The sequence below is a fragment of the Leucoraja erinacea genome, unplaced genomic scaffold, assembly GCF_028641065.1.
Source record: "Leucoraja erinacea ecotype New England unplaced genomic scaffold, Leri_hhj_1 Leri_588S, whole genome shotgun sequence".
NCBI lineage: Eukaryota > Metazoa > Chordata > Chondrichthyes > Rajiformes > Rajidae > Leucoraja > Leucoraja erinaceus.
This window is the reverse complement of record NW_026576496.1, coordinates 25,176-48,095: the sequence shown is the minus strand read 5'-3', so window position 1 is coordinate 48,095 and position 22,920 is coordinate 25,176.

The following is a 22,920-nucleotide window of genomic DNA, read 5'->3' as shown; positions in this document are numbered from 1 at the left end:
TAGCTGGGGTCCCAGCACTGAGCCTTGCAGTACCCCACTAGTCACTGCCTGCCATTCTGAAAAGGATCCATTTACTCCTACTCTCTGCTTCCTGTCTGCCAGCCAGTTCTCTATCCACATCAATACCTAACCCCCAATACCGTGTGCTTTAAGTTTGCATACTAATCTCTTATGCGGGACCTTGTCGAAAGACTTCTGAAAGTCCAGATATACACATCCACTGGTTCTCCCTTATCCACTCCACTAGTTACATCCTCGAAAAATTCTATAAGATTCATCAGACATGATTTACCTTTCATAAATCCATGCTGACTTTGTCCAATGAATTCACCACTTTCCAAATGTGCTGCTATCCCATCTTTAATAACTGACTCCAGAATTTCCCCCACCACCAATGTTAGACAAACTGGTCTGTAATTCCCCGTTTTCTCTCTCCCTCCCTTTTTAAAAAGTGAGGTTACATTAGCTACCCTCCAGTCCTCAGGAACTACTCCATAATCTAAAGAGTTTTGAAAAATGATCACTAATGCATCCACTATTTCTGCAGCTACTTCCTTAAGTACCTGGGATGCAACTAATCTGGCCCTGGGGATTTATCGGCCTTTAATCCATTCAATTTACCTAACACCACTTCCCGGCTAACCTGGATTTCACTCAGTTCCTCCATCTCATTTAACCCCCGGACCCTTGCTATTTCCGGCAGATTATTTATGTCTTCCTTAGTGAACACAGAACAAAAGTAGTTATTCAAATGGTCTGCCATGTCCTTGTTCCCCATGATCAATTTGCCTGTTTCTGACTGCAAGGAACCTACATTTGTTTTAACTAATCTTTTCCACTTCACATATCTATAAAAACTTTTGCAGTCAGTTTTTATGTTCCCTGCCAGTTTTCTTTCATAATCTATTTTCCCTTCCCTAATTAAGCCTTTTGCCCTCCTCTGCTGGACTCTGAATTTCTCCCAGTTCTCTGGTAGGCTGCATTTTCTGACTAATTTGTACGCTTCATCTTTTGTTTTGATACTATTCCTGATTTCCCTTGATATCCACGGATGCACTACCTTCCCTGGTTTATTTTTTTGACAAACTGGGATGAACAATTGTTTTAGTTCATCCATGCAGTTTTTAAATGCCTTCCATTGCATATCCACCGTCAACCCTTTAATAATCAATTGCCAGTCTATCTTGGCCAATTCACGTCTCATACCATCAAAGTCACCTTTCTTTAAGTTCTTTAAGTACTATTGCAACATTTAAGAAACATTTAGACAGGCACATGGTTAGGATAGGTTTAGAGGGATATGGGCCTAACACAGGTAGGTGGGACTAGTGTTGGTCGGTGTGGGCAAGTTGGGCCGAAGGGTCTTCTTCCATGCTATATTTCTCTGTGAAACAGAAGTGGAATATTATTGGTGTGACTTCAGCTAGAGGTACACCAACAGGATTGGTGTCTCACCACAGCAGTGCCTGAAATATAATAATGCCGTCCCAGAGTTATCAGACTGAGGACAAATATGGGATGTGAAATAACACATGCTATGTTTTTGGCTCCACTGTTGGGAACAGGACCAGCAAGGTAACACAGGGAAAAAGCTCCCTCTAGTGTCGTAAGATGACAATGTTCTCTAAGTGAGCTGAGCGGCAACTTGAAAACAAGCTGATCAGCCAGATACTTGTGAAAGACCAACACGAGGAACTACTTTAGATTCACAGTCACACAGCACTAAAACAGGCCCTTCAGCCAACCTTACACATGTCAACCAAGATCTATGCAAATCCCAACTGGCCACATTTGGCCCATATCCCTCTAAACCTTTCCTATCCATGTACATGCCCAAATGTCTTTTAATTCCACACATAACTAAAACTCTCATTTTGTTATCTTCTGGTTTGGGACATTTTTACATTTGCGCAAAAACAGTACACGATACGCAACAATTTATTTCCACCTTACTCACCGTTGTTCTGTACTGCAAATGCACCAAGTTTTATCCCGATTGGTGGTACATTTTAAAAGTTATTATTCCACTTTCAGGAAATGATGTACCTGCACTCTGCTCCACACCACTGTCCAGGGTGTTCCCATTCACTGTGGAGTTTGTCAAAGTTCACAATGGGATATAGATCAGCCACAGAAATGCACAGAGAAATGGCACATGGAGTTTAATTTGACTAACTGTGAAAAGTTGTGGTTTGGGAGGTCAAATGTGATGAGAAAGTATACAGTTAATGACAAAACCCTTAGAAGCATTGATTTACAGAGGGTTCTTGGGGTCCAAGTTCTCAACTCAGTGAAAGTGGCAACACAAGAACACAGTGACATTGCCACCCTGTGGAAATAGGTTCCCAACAGAGGTCCCAGGTGCAATGTGCTCATTTAGCATCTCACCTACATCCTCTGACCCCAATCACAAATTCCCTCCTTTATCCTTGAGTGATTCTACCTTCTCCACATTTTGATCCTTGAAAATTTACAGTGGGTGCGAGGGGGTGGGGTGTCGTTGGAGGGATATTAGAAATTTGCTTAACTAATTGACAAGGCAAATCAGTTGACCATGTCACCAGTATCTGGGATTTGCATACACCAGCAACTTCCAAGTAAGAAGGCAAATCGAGTTGACCACAGGTGAGGTCAGTCTGTTCCTGCTCCAGGCAGCAGCCCTCGTTAAAATGCATCATGGCGATGAAATGAGCAACATCTGGCAGTGAGGTGTAAAGAAGGGGACAACAGAAGCTGATTGTCCAGACAACAGAGCTGTCAAAATGGAGGTGAAGGAGAGTGAAGCTATCACTGGAGCTGACTGTTAAACCTCTGGGCTCACAGTCTGTGACTATCAGCAGCTTAATGTTCCATGGGGTAAAAGAGTCTATGTTTGGTCTCTCAGGTGTAAGGGAGGCCACACTGGGAACACCGGATACAGGGGTTGAGCTTAGGGGAGGTGCATGTAAAACTTTATCTCACCTAGAAAGTCTGTCATTGTCCCTGAGTTTATAGAAATGGAGAAAATAAAATTAACAAGAAAACCTGCAGATTCTGGGCATCTGAAATAAAGCTGGTCACAAGTCCGGTGGCAAACGTGGAACGATAAACAGTTAAAGTTTCAGAACTGCGCAGTGGTCGAGCTGGGAGAGGTGCAAAGATCCGGGTTCGATCCTGACCGTGGGTGCTGTCTGTGTGGTGTTTGCATGTTCTCCCTGTGACCGTGTGGGTTTCCTCCAGGGCGTTTGGTTTCATCCCACATCACAAAGACAGGCGGGTTTTAAGGTTAATTGGCCTCAGTAACTTACCTGGATCGGGAGTGGATGAGAAAGCATTATAACATTGAACCAGTGTCAACAGGTGATCGTTGGTCGGTGCAGACTCCATGCTGCACCTTCAAGTCCATCAATCTAAACTGGAAGAGATAATAAGGCAACTTTCAGCAGCAGACACACTGAGAGTGGGTTGTTTAGAGGAATAATGGTCTCAGAACCATACAGCATGGAGGCAGACGCTGTGACCCAACTTGCCCACATCAACTGACGTATGTAATTTGCCCATGTTTGGTCCGTATCACTCCAAGTCTTTGCTGTCCATGTACCTGTCTAAATATCTTTTAAATGTTGTGATTTAATCATACACCTGCTGTGTAAAACATTGCCCCTCAGGTCCCTATTAGTATCCTCTCTCAGGCCTCTCAGAGGTTTATATACTTCTGTCACATCTCCAAATACCTGAATCTTCTTAGATGCCAAAGAAAATAAAGGTGCCATTCCACATTTTGTCCACCAAATAGGTTTGAAAGGAAGGAATGAAAAATGGAAGGAAGGAATTAAGGAAGAAAGAATAAAGAAAGGAAAGCAGTGAGGAAAGATGGAAGCAGAAGCAAGGAACTGCTACTTACAGGTCAGGCAGCATTCCTGGTGAACATGGGTAAGTGACATTTTAGGTCGGGTCCCTCCTTCAAGCTGATTTTGGGGAGGGGAGGGGAACGAAAGCGTGACTTAGTAAGTCCCATTCATTATTGGGGATGTTAAAGTCACCCACGACGACAAATCTGTTACTTTTGTATCTTTTGGTAATCTACGTATCTCCCACTTCCTATTAGGAGCCTCCAATACAATGCTATTAGACTGATTGCACCTCACCTATTTTTAAATTCTACCCATATTGCCTCGATGAAGGAACCCTCCTGATATAGATCAGTTACATATATGAGCAGAGAAATGGCAGATGGAGCTTAATCCAGTCAAGTGTGAGGGGTTGCATCTGACAGGTCAAATATTATGGAAAGGTGTTCAAAGTGTTGAAGTAACTCAGCAGACCAGGCAGCATCACTGGAGAACATAGATAGATGGTGTTTAATTCTGGAGCCAGGCTGAAAAAGGGTGCCAATCCAAAATATCACCTATGTTTATGTCTATGTCTCCCTCTGCAACTGGATACTGGACTTACTAACTAACAGACCCCAGTCTGTTAGGTCAGACAACCACACCTCTTCAACCCTCACCCTGAACACCAGCGTTCCACAGGGCTGCATGCTGAGCCCCCTCCTCTACTCCCTCTTCACCCTCTTCACCTACGACTGCACACCTGTATATGGTACTAACACCATCATCAAGTATGCAGATGATACAACGGTGATTGGCCTCATCAGCAACAACGATGAGTCGCCCTCTAGGGAGGAGGTCCAGCTCCTAACAGCATGGTGCGCTGACAACAAACCTTAACTCCAAGAAGACAAAGGAGTTCATTGTGGACTTCAGAAGGTCTAGGGGCGGCACGCACACCCCCATCCATATTAACGGGACGGAGGTGGAACGTGTTTCCAGCTTCAGGTTTCTGGGGGTCAACATCTCCGATGACCTCTCTTGGACCCACAATACCTCAACACTGGTCAAGAAGCTCACCAGCGTCTCTTCTTCCTGAGGAGACTAAAGAAGGTCCATCTGTCTCCTCAGATCCTGGTGAACTTCTACCGCTGCACCATCGAGAGCATCCTTACCAACTGTATCACAGTATGGTATGGCAACTGCTCTGTCTCTGACCCGAAAGCACTGCAGAGGGTGGTGAAAACTGTCCAACGCATCACCAGTTCCTCACTCCCCTCCATTGAGTCTGTCCAAAGCAAGCGATGTCTGTGAAGGGCGCGCAGCATCGTCAAGGACTGCTCTCACCCCAGCCACAGACTGTTTACCCTCCTCCGATCTGGCAGGCGCTACAGGTCCCTCCGTTGCCTGACCAGCAGGTTCAGCTTCTTCCCTGCGGCTGTTACAGTACTTAACTCTGCACCTTGGTGATTACCAGTCACCCCCCTCACCCCCCGGACACTCCTTCCCCCAGAAAAATTGCACTCCTACTGTTTGTACATTTATATATTTTACTGCTCATTATTCTATGTTAGCTCTTCTGGGTGAGATGCTAACTGCATTTCATTGTCTCTGTACTGTACACTGCACAATGACAATAAAGATTGAATCTGAATCTGAATGTTCTTCGGGGATATCCAGTAAATTTGTGTCTTTTTTGTAAAGCAGGCTCTGCAGGTCCTAGTTGTAAAGTAAAGGGAAAGAATACCGTTAATGGTACGACCCCTAACAGCATTGGCGCACAGACAGATCTTGAGATCCAAGGTTTGAGTTGAGAGGGTACCGGTTTAAATGAGATGTGCAGGGCATGTTCTTCACAGAAAGTGGTGGATCCCTGGAATGGACTTTGGGTGCGGGGGTGGGGGGGAGGGGGGCTGGGTGTGGACCTGACTTCAAGACCAACATTGTTTTCCATGTGGAATATTCCATGATTTACATCTTCTCTTGCTCCTAATACTGTGCTACCTTTTGAAATGCAAGTTGGAAGTGATGGGAAGTTCTAAGGTGTTTGGAAAACCAGGATAGATAAAGTATTTTTCCCACAGTGGAAATGTCCAATACCAGAAGTTGAAGATTTAAGATGAGAAAGGAAAAGTTTAAAGGAGATGTGTAGGGCAAGTTATTTTACACAATATATGATGGTGCATGGAATGTGCAGTCAAGCAATTGGTGGAAACAGATACAACAGCAACATTTAAAAGACATTTAGACATGAAGTGGCAGGAAATGCAGAGATGTGGATCATGTGCAGGGAGATGGCATTAGTTTATCTTGGCAACATGATTGGAGTAACACGAAACAGGCAGCATCTCTGGATAGGGAGAATGGGTGACATTTCATGCTGAGACCCTTCTTCAGACTCCAGGCAGAGATGCTGCCTGTACAACTGAGTTACTCCGGCATTTTGTGTCCATCTTCAGTGTAAACCAGCATCTGCAGTTTCTTTCTCCACACCGTACTGTTCCCGATTATGTGTGTGTGAGCATTTCTCTGGCTCCAGACATCATGTCTGTCTTGATCCGGAGTCAAGTTTTTGGAAGTAATTATTGTGACACTGAATACTTTCCTCCTTCCTGTTGCAACAGAGAATGACAACAAGATGGCTTTGCTCCACCCCATCCCTGATGTGACACAAAGCTCAGTACTTCACCCAGCCTGACATACCCACAGCCACGGCTGAAAAACACAGCTCCTGTTACGGACATTCTGCATGTGGTCCTGGGAACAATGAAATTAATGGGGAGCTTATCCCCTCTCATTCAGTGGACACAACTGGTGTAGAAACTGCAATGGCTACACAATCATGAGCATAGAGTGAGTACGGAGTCTTTATGGTTTTTGTACATTCTCACATGTGGTCGCAAGGATTTTCTCTGGTAGCTCCGATTTCCTTCCACATTCCAAAGACATGCAGGTTTGTAGGTTAATTGCCTGGTAATTTGTAAATTGTCCCTAGTGTGTACGATAGTGTTAATGCATGGGTTGATCACAAGTCAGCACGGATTCGGTGGGCTGAAGTACTATATATCGAAAGCTAAACACTGAAGTCTAAAAGAATCGAGCGGAAAGCTGAGCACGTGGCCTTGAGGTGCCCCAGTATTGATGGCTATTAGCGAAGAAGTGGTGTTGCCAATTTGTGCTGATTGTGTTCCGTTGATGAGGAAGTTGAGGATCAGTGGCAAAGGGATTCGCAGAGACTTAGTTTGGAGGGGATGCTGGTGTCGAATGCCGAGCTATAGTCTATGAACAATAGTGTGACGTACTGTATGTGTTTTTATTGCCCAAGTGTTCCAATGTAGAGTAGAGAGTCAGAGAGATCGCATCTCGTGTTGATCTATCATGGCGCTAGGCAAATTGTAGTGGGTCCAGCTTCTTGCTGAGGTAGGAAGGGCCTGTTCCTGCACTGTACTGTACAACATTCTATGTGTGTGGATGTTCTGCTGCCTTCAAACTAACCAACCTCTCAAAGCACTTAGACACCAGGGACATTAGTGCCCTAGATCGGGAGTCATTAAGAGTATCTTCTGGTGTCAACCTGAGATACCAACAACCTGAGATATTAATACCAGCACAGGTGACGGGAGTCTGAGAAGGCACATCAGTGCTCCCCCTATCAAACCAAGCGTAGAACACATTGAGCTGATCTGGGTGTGATGCCATGCCGTCGCTTGAACTGCCACTTGGTTTCACCTTGTAGGAAGTAATGTCATGCATAATCTCCTATCCAGTCTATGCACCTTCTCCCTGGTCATCTGGTCCACGCACTGAATGAAGACCTGGCACCAGATCGAAAGCGGTCTGGAAATAGCAAGATGGCGGCATCTTTAAAATGACATGGTGCAAGCAGACAAACTTTCTGTCTCTGGGTGTACGTGCAGACTGCTAAATCTCAAAGACTATTTGAAGATTTAGCATACTGTATCTTTTCACTTTTCCTACATTGTCCTCTGGGCAAGATGTCTGTGGTTCCTGGTATCAGTGAGCTCAAGAACATCTCTTTGGTGGTGGAGTTCATGGGTTTGGGAAGTGCTGTCATATTGGCCTGACTGAGCATCTGCATTGTATTGTGTAGAGGTACACACTGCAGCCACTGTGTGCGGTGGTGGAGGGAATTAATGTTGAGGTTTACAGATAGCCTATGGATCGAGCAGTTTGCTTTGACTGGTGGTGTTGAGCTTCTTGACCCACCACAGGACATGCATCCTCTGACCCTGTGGCCACTGTGTAAGTGGGCAGACCCACTGGCTGTGGAGTCATTGATGGTAAAGGACTCGACAGCGGTAATGTCAGTGATGCACCATGTGTGTCTGGACTCTCTCTTGTTGAACTTGCCCATTGTCTGCCACTTCTGTGTTGCCAACATTACTGGTCACTCACCAACACACACCTCAATGTAGTCGAAGTCCAGTGATAGGTGGACATGGGTCAAGTCTCTTAGAATCACAGTGAGAAGCTGCCAGCAACGGCAGGCAGAGATCATCTAATTCTGGGCGATGCAGAGGAGAAGCCCCTGGGATCTGCTCGCTGAGATAAGTCAGTGAATGACAGTTGTAATGTGCTGTAACTCAGTCAGATCTGTATTTATTGTGGTCACCCCTCAATATGCAACCTTTCACCACAGGCCATGAATAAATCAATTTACACATCTGCATAACGACCAGATTCCTGAGAGCATCTGACAGCTTTCCAAAAGCCCGATGCAAAAGAGGAGAAATCAATAATTCATCTTCTCCAGAAACAAACGGAAGTGTAATATTTAGGTAGGAAGGAACTGCAGATGCTGGTTTACGCTGAAGATAGACACAAATTGCTGGTGTAACTGAATGGGACAGGCAGCATGTCTGGAGAGAAGGAATGGGTGACGTTTCAGGTCAAGAACATTCTTCACCAGAAAAAACATCGATTCCTTCTCTCTAAAGATGCTGCCTGTCCCGCTGAGTTACTCCAGCAATTTGTGCTATCTTCGGAAGTGTAATAATGTTGGTGTGACTTCAGCTGGAAATATAGAAACATATAAACAGAGAAAACTGGTGCAGGAGAGGCCATTTAGCCCTTCAAGCCAGCACCACCATTCAATATCATCATGGCTGATCATCCAAAAACAGTAGACTGTTTTAGATTTTCCCCCGTATCCCTCGATTCCCTAAATCTAACTCTCTTGAAAACATCCAGAGAAGTGGCTTCCACTGTGATCTGTGGCAGAGAATTCCACAGATTCACAACTCTCAGGGTAAAAAAGTTTTTCTTCATCTCAGTCCTAAATGGCCTACCCCTTATGTTTAAACTGTGACCCCTGGTTCTGGACTCCCCCCCAACATGGGGAACTTTTTTAATGCATCTAGCCTGTCCAATCCCTTATGAATTTTATATGGTTCTATAAGATTTTCTCTCGTCTTTCTAAATTCCAGCTTATACAAGCCCAGTCGACCAATTCTTTCATCATACGTCAGCCCCGCCATCCCGGAAATTAACTCCCTCAAAAGCAAGAATGTCCTTCCTGAAATTAGGAGACCAAAATTGCACAGCATACTCGAGGTGCGGTCTCACCAGGGCCCTGTACAAATGCAGTAGGACCTCCTTGCTCCTAAACGCAAATCCTCTCACAATGAAGGCCAACATGCCATTATCTTTCTTCACTGCCTGCTGTACCTGCATGCTTACTTTCAATGACTGATGTACAATCAGACCCAGGTCTCGTTGCACCTCCCCTTCTCCTAATCAGATACCATTCAGATAATAATCTGCCTTCCTGTTCTTGCCACCAAAGTGGAGGTGCACCAACAGGATTGGTGTCACACCACGGCAGTGTCTGAAATATAATGATGCAGCCCCAGAGTTATCAGACTGAGGACATACATGGGATGTGAAATAACACACGCTATGTTTTTGGCTCCAGTGGTGGGAACAGGACAATCAAGGTAACACGGGGAAAGAGCTCCCTCTGGTGTTGTAAACTGATAACGCTCTCAGTGTTGCCCGGCAGCTGGTGAATAAGTTGATCAGTCAGATACCCGTGAAAGGGCAACACCAGGAATAGCTTTGCTCTTCATGTTTTTTTCTTTTGTTATTTATGAATTTATGCTACTTCTTTTTGTTGTTTATTATGATATCTGCTGAGTTTATAGCTGGATACTGTTATACATCCTCTAAATAATGTTTTGGGCCATTCGTTGGAAAATGAACCAAAATGTCACACACGTTACCAAATGGCATTAGTAATACATTAAAAATTCTTGTAAGAGATTATTTTTATTCATTGCTATTTTCCTACCAAAATAACTATAATGCATGTCTGCTAAAGATAAGAACATTCTAGATTTCAAAATTCACATGGGTTTGTGAGGTAAAACAGAGCTATGAAATAAATCCTTCCATGTGATGTCACACCGTGACCAATCATATTTGACCTCTGACCCTAAACAAACATTGTCAGCATAACATAAATATTTCACTTGATAAACTGAAAAAAAAAAAGAATCATATATGCAGTACAAAACAATATACCTGTAATGCTTTCAGAATTAGAAGAGAATTTTCTCTTTTTTTTCTGGTCACACACGTGACTAAGAATGGGCCTTTTGCTGCTGCAAGTACGAACATTTCATTGTTCTGTTTCGGGACGTTTCTCAATAAAATATTCTTGTCTCTCAACACATTCACCCAGTGGTCTCCCACCATCATGTTAAGGCCTGATAGGTCTGTAATCGATACATCATCAGTCTTCAGAAACATCCCACCCTTTGGCCCCAATCTCTGTGCCAACATAGTTTCAACATAATCTAATAACACCTCCTGTGTATGATCCAAATAACTCCATTCCATGACAATAGACATTAGGTGCAGGAGTAGGCCACTGTGATCGTGGCTGATCATCCACAATCAGTACCTAGTTCCTGCCTTCTCGCCATATCCCCTGACTCCGCTATCTTTAAGAGCTCTATCTAACTCTCTCTTGGAAACATCCAGAGAATTGGCCTCCACTGCCTTCTGAGGCAGAGAATTCTACATATTCACAACTCTCTGGGTGAAAACGTTTTTCCTCATCTCAGTTCTAAATGGCTTACCTCTTATTCTTAAACTGTGGCACCTGGTTCTGGACTCCCCCAACATTGGGAACGTTTCCTGCCTCTAGCATGTCCAAACCCTTAATAATCTTGTATGTATCAATAAGACCTCCTCTCATCCTTCTAAATACAAGCCCACCTCCAGTTTAAATTCCATTTGGAATATTTTGGAGGATCAAGAAACCAAGACCAAGCCCAGCCATTCCATTCAATCAACATATGACAGTCAAATCCATGTGTTTATTTAAAAGCCGAATAAACGCCACGGTTGTATCTACTTCCACCACCACTGGCAGCGAGTTCTTGGCACGCACCCTAGTCTGTGTAAAAAAACTTATCTCACACATCTCCTTTAAACTTTGGTGTTCTCACCTTAAAGCTATGCCCTCTAGTCTTTGACATTTTCAGTCTGGGAATAAGGTTCTGTGACTATCTGCCCTATCTATGCCTCTCACCATTTTATATGCATCTGTTAGGTCTCCCCACAACTCCGTTGTTCCAGAAAAAACAATCCAAGTTTGTCCAACCTCTCTTTGTGGCTAATACGCCTTAATCTAGGCAGGATGCTTGTAAACCTCTTTTGTCCCTTCCAGAACAAGGGGTCACAGTTTAAGGATAAGGGGGAAATCTTTTAGGACCGACATGAGAAAAACATTTTTCACACAGAGCGTGGTGAATCTCTGGAATTCTCTGACACAGAAGGTAGTTGAGGCCAGTTCATTGGCTATATTTAAGAGGGAGTTAGATGTGGCCCTTGTGGCTAAAGGTATCAGGGGGTATGGAGAGAAGGCATGGAAAGGATACTGAGTTGGATGATCAGCCATGATCATATTGAATGGAGGTGCAGGCTCGAAGGGCCGAGTGGCCTACTCCTGCACCTATTTTCCATGTTTCTATGTTTCTATGTACCCTCCAAAGCCTCAACGTTCTCCCCATATTGTGGTACCAGATCTGCACACAATGCTTCAAAAGTGAACAAACCAAGGTCTTATTGAGCTGCATCCTTGAGGGTGGGAGATCATTGAACAATAGAGGACCCGGTGTGGGGACCAGCCGGAGGGGGGCATGGGGGGGAGTAGGTAACAGAAGGGGCACATAGTAGCTTTGTCAGCGGCATTTATATGACGACTATTTACATACTTTGAGTATGCAAGCAAAGAATTTGCCGTGTCACACTGCGACAATAAAGTATTCCATTCCATGATTCCTGACTTTTGTGCACAATTTCCTGACCAAAGAAAGCAAGCATACCGCACACCTTCTTATCAACTTGAATTGCCACTTTCAGGAAGTTATGCACCTGGACCCCACCTGGACCCCACAATAATTGGATCTGCATGTGGCGTAGGAGAACAAAGTATAATTATGGTTCTCTTCAAAGGACAGCAGTAATGTTCGTCAAATCGGTCAAATCAGATGCATCCAACCTGATGAAGCTGGTGTCTGTTTTGTTTGGGAATATCACTGATTTCCCATCCAATCCAGTAAAATGTGAAGAGTGAGATTGCTAGATCTCAGTGTAAAGTTGTACCTTTCAGCTAAGTGAGCAGGTTTCTGTGAAAGGCTGTTTTATTTAAACACAAAAGACAGATTGGGAGAAGTTTCAGAAACACACTCTGCAGAACCTGTTCTAGTTAGCAAGGAAGGCAGCATTGCAGCAAATGATCAGGTAAATTAGCCAGAAATGGTGAAGCAAGTCATGCAGCACTGCACAGAGATCACTGCATCCCAAGGGTTAACATGGCGTGTATATCCCTGCCTTGAAACAGACCCCTCTGTACATTAATGCTGTTAATGGTTTTGCGTACTGTTTTTTGCGCAAATGTAAAAACATCGCAAACCGGAAGATAACAAGATGAGAGTTTTAGTTATATAATGATTTAAAAGACATTTGAACATGTACATGGATAGGAAAGGTTTAGAGGGATATGGACCAAATGTGGCCAGCTGGGATTTGCATAGATGTGCCATCTTGGTTGACATGGGTAAGGTGGGCTGAAGGGCCTGTTTCAGTGCTGTGTGACTGTGAATCTAAAGCAGTTCCTCGTGTTGATCTTTCATGAGTATCTGGCTGATCAGCTTGTTTTCAAGTTGCCGCTCAGCTCACTTAGACAACATTGTCATCTTACAACACTAGAGGGAGCTGTTTCCCCGTGTAACCTTGCTGGTCCTGTTTCCACTACTGGAGCCAAAAATATAGCGTGTGTTATTTCACATCCCATATTTGTCCTCAGTCTGATAACTCTGCGGCTGCATCATTATATTTCAGACACTGCCGTGGTGAGACATCAATTTTGTTAGTGTACCTCCAGCTGAAGTCACACCAATAATATTCCACTTCTGTTTCACAGAGACATACAGCGTGGAAGCAGGCCCTTCGGCCCGACTTGCCCACACCGACCAACACTAGTCCCACCTACCTGTGTTAGGCCCATATCCCTCTAAACCCTCTATATCCCTCCATGTGCCTGTCTAAATGTTTCTTAAACGTTGCGATAGTACTTGCTTTAACTACATCCTCCAGCAGCTCATTCCATATACCCACCACCCAATGTGTAAAAGATTTACCCCCTGTTTCGATTAGATCTTTCCCCCACTCACCTTAAACCTATGTCTTCTGGTTACCGATTCCCCAACTCTGGGTAAGAGACTGTGCGTCTACTCAATCTATTCATCTCACGATTTTAGACACTTCTATAAGATCACCCTCAATCTCATATGCTCCTAGGTATAGAGTCGTAGCCTGTTCTACTGCTCCCCATAGCTCAGGCCCTCCACTCCTGGCATCATCCTTGTAAATCTTCTCTGCACGCTTTCAAGCTTGACAACATCTTTCCTATTACACAGTGCCCAGAACTGAGCACAATACTCTAGAAATGTGGCCTCACCAACACCTTATATAACTGCAACATGACTTCCCAACTTCTATACTCAATACCCTCACTGATGAAGGCTAAAGTGCCGAAAGCCTTTTTGACCAACCGATCTACCTGAAACGCCATTTTCAAGGAGGTATGTACCTGCATTCCTAGATCCCTCTGCTCTACAACATTCGCTCAAGCCCTACCCTTCACCGTGTTGGTCCAAAAATGCAACACCTCACATTTCTTGCATTCCATCAACCATTCCTCAGCCCACCTGGCGAAATGATCAAGAACTTGATGCAATTTTTGACAACAACCTTTGAGGTGGGATGGGTCTGCGAGTGCAGACTGTACGTTACTTGTGATGGACAGGGTCTGTTAATGACAATAAAGATTGAATCTGAATCTGAATCTTTTTTTTTTTTTTTTTTTTTTTTTTTTTTTTTTTTTAATTTTTTTATTTTTATTAGAAGTACGGTAAATTACAATCCTACACAACACATATATCTTAATACATTTTTTGTACCGCTTCATTTTTTTTTTTTGAGCTTTAAGAAAAAGGTAGAAGTAAGGAAAGTAAAGAAAGTGCAAGAGAGTCGTGCAGTGCAAGAGTGTAAGGAAAAGAAAGCCCCTTAGGAAAGAAGTTAGAGAAGGAAGTAAAGTGAGAAAATAGACCCTAGAAAAGAAAGAAAGAGAAAATAGAAACAATCGCTCTATTATAACATTACACTCCGCAGAAAGGGGACTACCAACCAAGTCTGTTTTTGTTATTTTACCTCCCGTTACCAGGTCCTGATTCCGCTTATTTATATATTTGTTTTTTTTAGATTACTATTGCACCTCATACTTGTAATAGGTCCAGAAACATAGACCACGTCTTTTGGAATTGGTCTGCTTTACCTGCTAGGAGGAATCTCATCTCTTCCAGATGTAATGTTTCAAACATATTTGATATCCACATTTTTATTGTTGGTGTCGGCGCATTTTCCCAGAATTTAAGTATAAGCTTTTTTCCCATTATTAGCCCGTAATTAAATAAATTCTTCTTAAACACGTTTAATTCAGGGTTACCTTCCGATATTCCGAAGATAATCCATTCTGGTTTTGGTACCAGTTTTATTTTGATCAATTTTGAAAAAATATCAAATATTTCATACCAGAATTTTTGGATTTTTGTACAAAAAACAAAAGAGTGCGCTATGGTAGCTTCTTGACATAGGCATTTATCACAGATTGGTGAAACATTAGGGAAGATTTTATTTAATTTAGTTTTTGAATAATATAATCTATGTAATGTTTTAAATTGGATGAGCGTATGTCGTACGTTGATCGAACATTTATGCACCTGTAGTAAATGATTATCCCAGGTCTCTTTTGAGATTTTTATAGCTAATTCTTGTTCCCAATGTTTTCTAATTCCATCTGTTGTGGGTATTTCTATGTTTAAAATGATATTATATAGGTACGATATTAAATTAGCTGATTCCGCCTTGGTCTTCATTGCTTCATCCAATAAGTCGGAAGACATATTATGATAGTCTTTTGTGTATTTTTTCAAATAATCACAGATTTGAAGATATTTAAAATATTGGTTATTTTTCAAATTATATTTCAGTTGTAGTTGTTGAAATGATAGTAAATTCCCTGATTCATACAGATCTTCGAGCGTTTTAATTCCCATTCTTTCCCATTGTATAAATGATTTGTCTATGATTGATGGTTTAAACGATGGATTATTGACTATTGGTATTAAAAGAGATAGGTTTCTTAATTTTAAAGTCTGTTTTATTTGTTTCCATGTTCTTATTGTGTTATGTATAATTGGATTTTTATTATAATTTTTATTATTCAAATTTGTTGGTGAGAGGATGGTCGCTCCTATATTACTCGGGGAGCAATCCCCTTTTTCCATTACCATCCAGTCCACCTGCTGTGTAGAATTGTCCAGCAGGTGAATCATATTTTTAATATTTACTGCCCAGTTATAATACATAAAATTAGGGAGCGCTAGACCCCCCAGCTCTTTTCGTTTATTAAGGTGTGCTATTTGTATTCTATGGGATTTATAATCCCATATAAAATTTGTAATGTCTGAGTCCAATTTTTTGAAAAACTTTTTTGGGAGGTATATAGGTATTGATTGAAATAGGTATAGAATTTGTGGTAAGAAAACCATTTTAATAGCATTTATTCTGCCTATTAAGGACATCGGCAGTGTTTTCCAGAATTTAATCAGATTATTCAATTTCTTGAGTAAGGGATTATAATTGGCTTTAAACATATCCTGGTAATTTCTAGTAATTTCAATTCCCAAATATTTGAATTTTTCTGTGGCTATTTTAAAGGGAAATTTCCGAAGCTGTGTTGAGTCTTTTGGTTTTATCGACATAATTTCACTTTTGTTCCAATTTATTCTATATCCTGAAAAGGATCCAAAGTCCTCAATTAAGTTTAGTATGTTTGGTATACTAATTTGTGGTTTTGTGATGTACAGTAGTACATCATCGGCATATAGGGATATTTTATTCTTTGAGTATTTTGTATTATAACCATAAATATCCGGATGTGTTCTTATTTTTTCAGCAAGGGGTTCAATTACCAAAGCAAATAACAGCGGTGATAATGAGCATCCTTGTCTATTGCCCCTTGATAGTTCAAATTTCGAGGATAAGATATTATTAGTTAATATTCTAGCCGTAGGTTTGTTATATAATAGTTTTATCCATGCGATAAAGTTTTCTCCCAATTGGAATTTTTGCAATACTTTAATCATATAATCCCATTCTACTTGATCAAACGCTTTTTCTGCGTCCAGTGAGATAATAGATAACTCTTGGTCGTGAGGTTTATGTGAGTGCATTATGTTAAGCAAACGTCTCAAATTATTGAATGAGTGTCTCTTAGGTATAAATCCTGTTTGATCTCCATTTATTAATCTACTAACGTACCTGCTTAGTCTACTGGCTAGTGTTTTCGCTATTATTTTTTGATCCGTATTTAACAAAGCAATAGCTCTATATGAGCCTGGTTCTTCTATGTTTTTATCTTTTTTAAGTATTAATGTGATCGTTGATTCTGCTAATGTTTCGGGTAAGCTTTGCTCTTTAAAAGCGTGTGTATACATTTTCTGTAATCGTGGGGTAACTATATCATAAAAGGCTTTATAGAATTCACTACTGAATCCGTCTGGTCCTGGTGTTTTACCATTCTTTAGTGTTTTTATTGTGTCTTCTATCTCCTTAGAAGTAATTGTTGCTCCCAGTTCCTCTTGTTCCCTCAATTCTAATTTTGGAAGGTTACAATCTTCCAGAAATTCTGAAATTTTATTATTATCTATTGACGTTTTAGATGTATATAGATTTTCGTAGAATTGAGCAAATCTTTTATTGATATCCTTGGGTAGTGTTAATAATTCCCCACTATCTGATTTAATCTTTAGTATTGCATTCTCTTTTTCCCGTTTTTTCAACTGGCGTGCTAAGAGTTTGTGGGGTTTGTCCCCGAATTCAAAGTGTTCTTGTTTTGTAACTTGGAATAATGTTATAACTTTCTCTGACAATAATTTATTCAGCTTGAATTTCAATAATAGGATTTTATTATGTTTATCCATAGTTGGATCTTTAGCATTATCTGTATCTAATTGTTTTATTTGTTCTTCTAAATGTCTTTGTTCTTTCTTATTCTTTTTATTTTGGTAAGCTTGAAATGAAATAATGACTCCTCTAATAAATGCTTTAAAGGATTCCCATAATAGCGTGGGGGATATATCTGGTGTATCATTTATCTCAAAGAATAAGTCCATCTGTTTTTTTAGATATATACTCCCTTGTGGGTCTTTTAAAAGTTGCGAATTAAACCTCCAGAACGATTTATTCATAGACATTCCTTCTAATTTTAAAACAAAGGTTAAAGGAGAGTGATCTGAAATCGCATTAATGTGGTATTTAGGATTCATAGTGTGTGTAATTAATTTTGTATCCACAAGAAAATAATCTATCCGTGAATATGTTTTATGCACCGTTGAATAGAACGAGTAGTCCCTTCCCGTCGGATTTGCAATCCTCCATACATCTGCTATATTTGTGTTTTCCATATATGTATGTAAGAGTTCACTGGTTTTAGATTTCATATTACCTTTTTGTTTTTGCATCGATTTATCTAAATAAGGGTCTAAAACACAGTTGAAGTCTCCTCCGATTATAACATTTTGATAATTAAATTCGGCAATTATATTCAGAATTTTATTTAAAAATTGAGGGTTATCAAAGTTGGGCGCATATATATTTACCAGCGTAATTGGCGTATTATTGATCTCTCCTGCTACTATAAGATATCTCCCTTCCTTATCTGAAATAGTATTCTTTGATTTAAATGGAATTCCTTTACGGATAATAATTGCAGTACCTCTAGATTTAGAAGTGAATGAAGAGTGAAATGTTTGGCCTATCCAGTTAGCCCTCAATCTCGTCTGATCTTGATGTTTAAGATGAGTTTCCTGTAGGAACGAAATGTCCGTGTTGTATGCTTTCAACTGAGCTAGTATCTTGCCCCTTTTAATAGGTTCATTAATACCCCTTATATTCCAACTACATAGTGTGACTCCTCCCATTTTCCTTTGATTGTCGTCATACATTTTTACCAATTTTAATGACCGTACTTATTATGGTGCATCCATACCTCAGGACTCTGGTTATTTTGGAAGCATTTATATTATAGACTTTCTTGGTAGTTCCCCTCTGCGATTGTCCTTGAAAAAAAAACACATAAATGTGACATATTGTGGTAAAAAAAAAAAGTATATAAAAAAAATGTACGGTGTCTGGATTTCCGACACCGTAGTGAGTGGCCCACTCGTCTGTGGGATATGACATCAATATTGCTTCCGGCGTAGCTGTTATGAGGTTAGCCCCGCTGAATTTATTGCTCATAACCTAGGGGGTAGGTACCGTTTCCAAATCAGTTCTATTTCACCCCATTGCAGTATATATATATATATGTTTCATTCCGACTTATCAAATCTAATCAATTATTCAGTTACACATATTCCTCTCTCTTTATCTCTTAACTATTTGTAATTGGTTTTAGTATTGTTAAAAGTGAGCTGTTCGTTGAAAGGGTTAACCAGAGTCAGGCTCCTGGAATTAAGCCAGGTGTCTGAGTTTCTTCCCATCCCCACTCGAGCTGCGGAACCTGTGAGATTACAATGTTATCTACGTTATAACACATATTTATCAATATCAGTTTATGTATTATATATTAGTATTGTTAGTAATTAATTAGTAATAATTCTCTATACTTTGTAACAGTCTGTGAAAATATGTAGGCCATGTGATGTTTTTCACTCTCTCTCAGCTTCGGCAGATCTGCATACTTCTGTTATCAGTGATTCTTGGCTTAAACATCGCATGTCCTTGAATTAAATTCGAGAGAAGATTATAATGTCTAGACAAGTCTCGTGGAAAATCTGTTGCGAATAGCCATTTTTAAATCTTGATGTTATTCACTTTTTACATTTTTCTACTAATATTCTTGTTGGGGGAATAAGCACATTAATTAGTTCATGACGTCTGGTGATCAATCTTCTTTTGCTGCTGCCTTAGCAACGATTTCTTGAGCGTATTTAAGGGATTCTACCGGATTAGTGAATGTTTTTGAGAATCCCTTGAAAGTGATACGCATCCTAGCCGGATAAAACACTCCAGATATGACGCCCTTGACACCGTAGAGAGCTTCTCTGGTCTGTGAGAACTTTCTTCTCTTTAGCACAATCTCATAAGGGTAGTCCCGTAGAAGTTTAATAGAATCATTTCCATACATCATCTTCTCTCCGTATTTAATTTTTTTCAACAGCGCTTCCACTGTTGGGATATCCCGAAGTTTGACTATAATCTGTCGTGGGTAGGCTTGTTCTCCTTGGAATCTTGGTTTAAATCTAGGTAGTCGATGTGCTTCTTCAATTACTGGTGCTTCAGGTAAATTGAGTACATGTTTAATTAAATTGGCAGTGTACTCACGAGCGTTTTCCCCCTCAGCTCCCTCTTTCACTCCACGTATTCGTATATTTTGACGTCTTGAGCGAGCTTCTAGTTCAACACATTTATCAGATATTTTTGTAAATTGGCTCTTAAGGCTGTGTAATTCTGACTTCATTGCCTCCATTTCTCCAGCCATCTCTTCCACAACAGCTTCCAAATCTTTCACTGCATTTGCATTTGCGGAAATAGTTTCATGCACAGCCTCAAACATCTTTGTGGACTCTTCTGCCACCTTAGTAATTTTCCCCGTTAGCTCTTCTTGCACATCATCAACTTTTTTTTGCAGAGCACCAATGCCCGCGAGTATTTTTTCATTACCAGCATTAATGGATTGTATGTTTTCCATCAAGTTTAAATTTCCAGCTTTCACATCCTCTTTCAAATCTCTTACCGAGTTCCTTAATTCCTCCATTTCAGTTTTCTCTTTTGTGATCAACTCAGTCTTAGATCGTGTAGTCATTCCAGAATCCACTCCAGAGGTTAGTGTTGCAGTTTCTTGGTGTTCCTTAGTCTTCAGAAGTTGTTTTGTCACTTTCCTCTGAGGGCTCTGACCTGTAGATGTATTTTTCATTTAAAATCGGTTTCCCTCCGTTAAATCCACGGCGCTTACTGATGACGTCATCAGCACCGCGACATGAAACTCCGGTAAGTCTTTAAGATCGGTCCCGACCTCCAGACCCGATTTTAACGCGAAAAATCGCGATTTTTTCAGCGGAGCTAAAAGGTTTGCGACTGCTAGCAAAGCATGCCGCCACCGGAATCTGAATCTGAATGTTCTTCGAGGATATCCAGTAAATTTGTGTCTTTTTTGTAAAGCAGGCTCTGCAGGTCCTAGTTGTAAAGTAAAGGGAAAGAATACCGTTAATGGTACGACCCCTAACAGCATTGGTGCACAGACAGATCTTGAGATCCAAGCTTTGAGTTGAGAGGGTACCAGTTTAAATGAGATGTGCAGGGCATGTTCTTCACAGAAAGTGGTGGATCCCTGGAATGGACTTTGGGTGCAGGGGTGGGGGGGAGGGGGGCTGGGTGTGGACCTGACTTCAAGACCAACATTGTTTTCCATGTGGAATATTCCATGATTTACATCTTCTCTTGCGCCTAATACTGTGCTACCTTTTGAAATGCAAGTTGGAAGTGATGGGAAGTTCTAAGGTGTTTGGAAAACCAGGATAGATAAAGTATTTTTCCCACAGAGGAAATGTCCAATACCAGAAGTTGAAGATTTAAGATGAGAAAGGAAAAGTTTAAAGGAGATGTGTAGGGCAAGTTATTTTACACAATATATGATGGTACATGGAATGTGCAGTCAAGCAATTGGTGGAAACAGATACAACAGCAACATTTAAAAGACATTTAGACATGAAGTGGCAGGAAATGCAGAGATGTGGATCATGTGCAGGGAGATGGCATTAGTTTATCTTGGCATCATGATTGGAGTAACACGAAACAGGCAGCATCTCTGGATAGGGGGAATGCGTGACATTTCATGCTGAGACCCTTCTTCAGACTCCAGGCAGAGATGCTGCCTGTACAACTGAGTTACTCCGGCATTTTGTGTCCATCTTCAGTGTAAACCAGCATCTGCAGTTTCTTTCTCCACACCGTACTGTTCCAGATTCTGGGTGTGTGAGCATTTCTCTGGCTCCAGACATCATGTCTGTCTTGATCCGGAGTCAAGTTTTTGGAAGTAATTATTGTGACACTGAATACTTTCCTCGTTCCTGTTGCAACAGAGAATGACAACAAGATGGCTTTGCTCCACCCCATCCCTGATGTGACACAAAGCTCAGTACTTCACCCAGCCTGACATACCCACAGCCACGGCTGAAAAACACAGCTCCTGTTACGGACATTCTGCATGTGGTCCTGGGAACAATGAAATTAATGGGGAGCTTATCCCCTCTCATTCAGTGGACACAACTGGTGTAGAAACTGCAATGGCTACACAATCATGAGCATAGAGTGAGTACGGAGTCTTTATGGTTTTTGTACATTCTCACATGTGGTCGCAAGGATTTTCTCTGGTAGCTCCGATTTCCTTCCACATTCCAAAGACATGCAGGTTTGTAGGTTAATTGCCTGGTAATTTGTAAATTGTCCCTAGTGTGTACGATAGTGTTAATGCATGGGTTGATCACAGGTCAGCACGGATTCGGTGGGCTGAAGAGCTGTATATCGAAAGCTAAACACTGAAGTCTAAAAGAATCGAGCGGAAAGCTGAGCACGTGGCCTTGAGGTGCCCCAGTATTGATGGCTATTAGCGAAGAAGTGGTGTTGCCAATTTGTGCTGATTGTGTTCCGTTGATGAGGAAGTTGAGGATCCAGTGGCAAAGGGATTCGCAGAGACTTAGTTTGGAGGGGATGCTGGTGTTGAATGCCGAGCCATAGTCTATGAACAATAGTGTGACGTACTGTATGTGTTTTTATTGCCCAAGTGTTCCAATGTAGAGTAGAGAATCAGAGAGATCGCATCTCGTGTTGATCTATCATGGCGCTAGGCAAATTGTAGTGGGTCCAGCTTCTTGCTGAGGTAGGAAGGGCCTGTTCCTGCACTGTACTGTACAACATTCTATGTGTGTGGATGTTCTGCTGCCTTCAAACTAACCAACCTCTCAAAGCACTTAGACACCAGGGACATTAGTGCCCTAGATCGGGAGTCATTAAGAGTATCTTCTGGTGTCAACCTGAGATACCAACAACCTGAGATATTAATACCAGCACAGGTGACGGGAATCTGAGAAGGCACATCAGTGCTCCCCCTATCAAACCAAGCGTAGAACACATTGAGCTGATCTGGGTGTGATGCCATGCCGTCGCTTGAACTGCCACTTGGTTTCACCTTGTAGGAAGTAATGTCATGCATAATCTCCTACCCAGTCTATGCACCTTCTCCCTGGTCATCTGGTCCATGCACTGAATGAAGACCTGGCACCAGATCGAAAGCGGTCTGGAAATAGCAAGATGGCGGCATCTTTAAAATGACATGGAGCAAGCAGACAATCTTTCTGTCTCTGGGTGTACGTGCAGACTGCTAAATCTCAAAGACTATTTGAAGATTTAGCATACTGTATCTTTTCACTATTGCTACATTGTCCTCTGGGCAAGA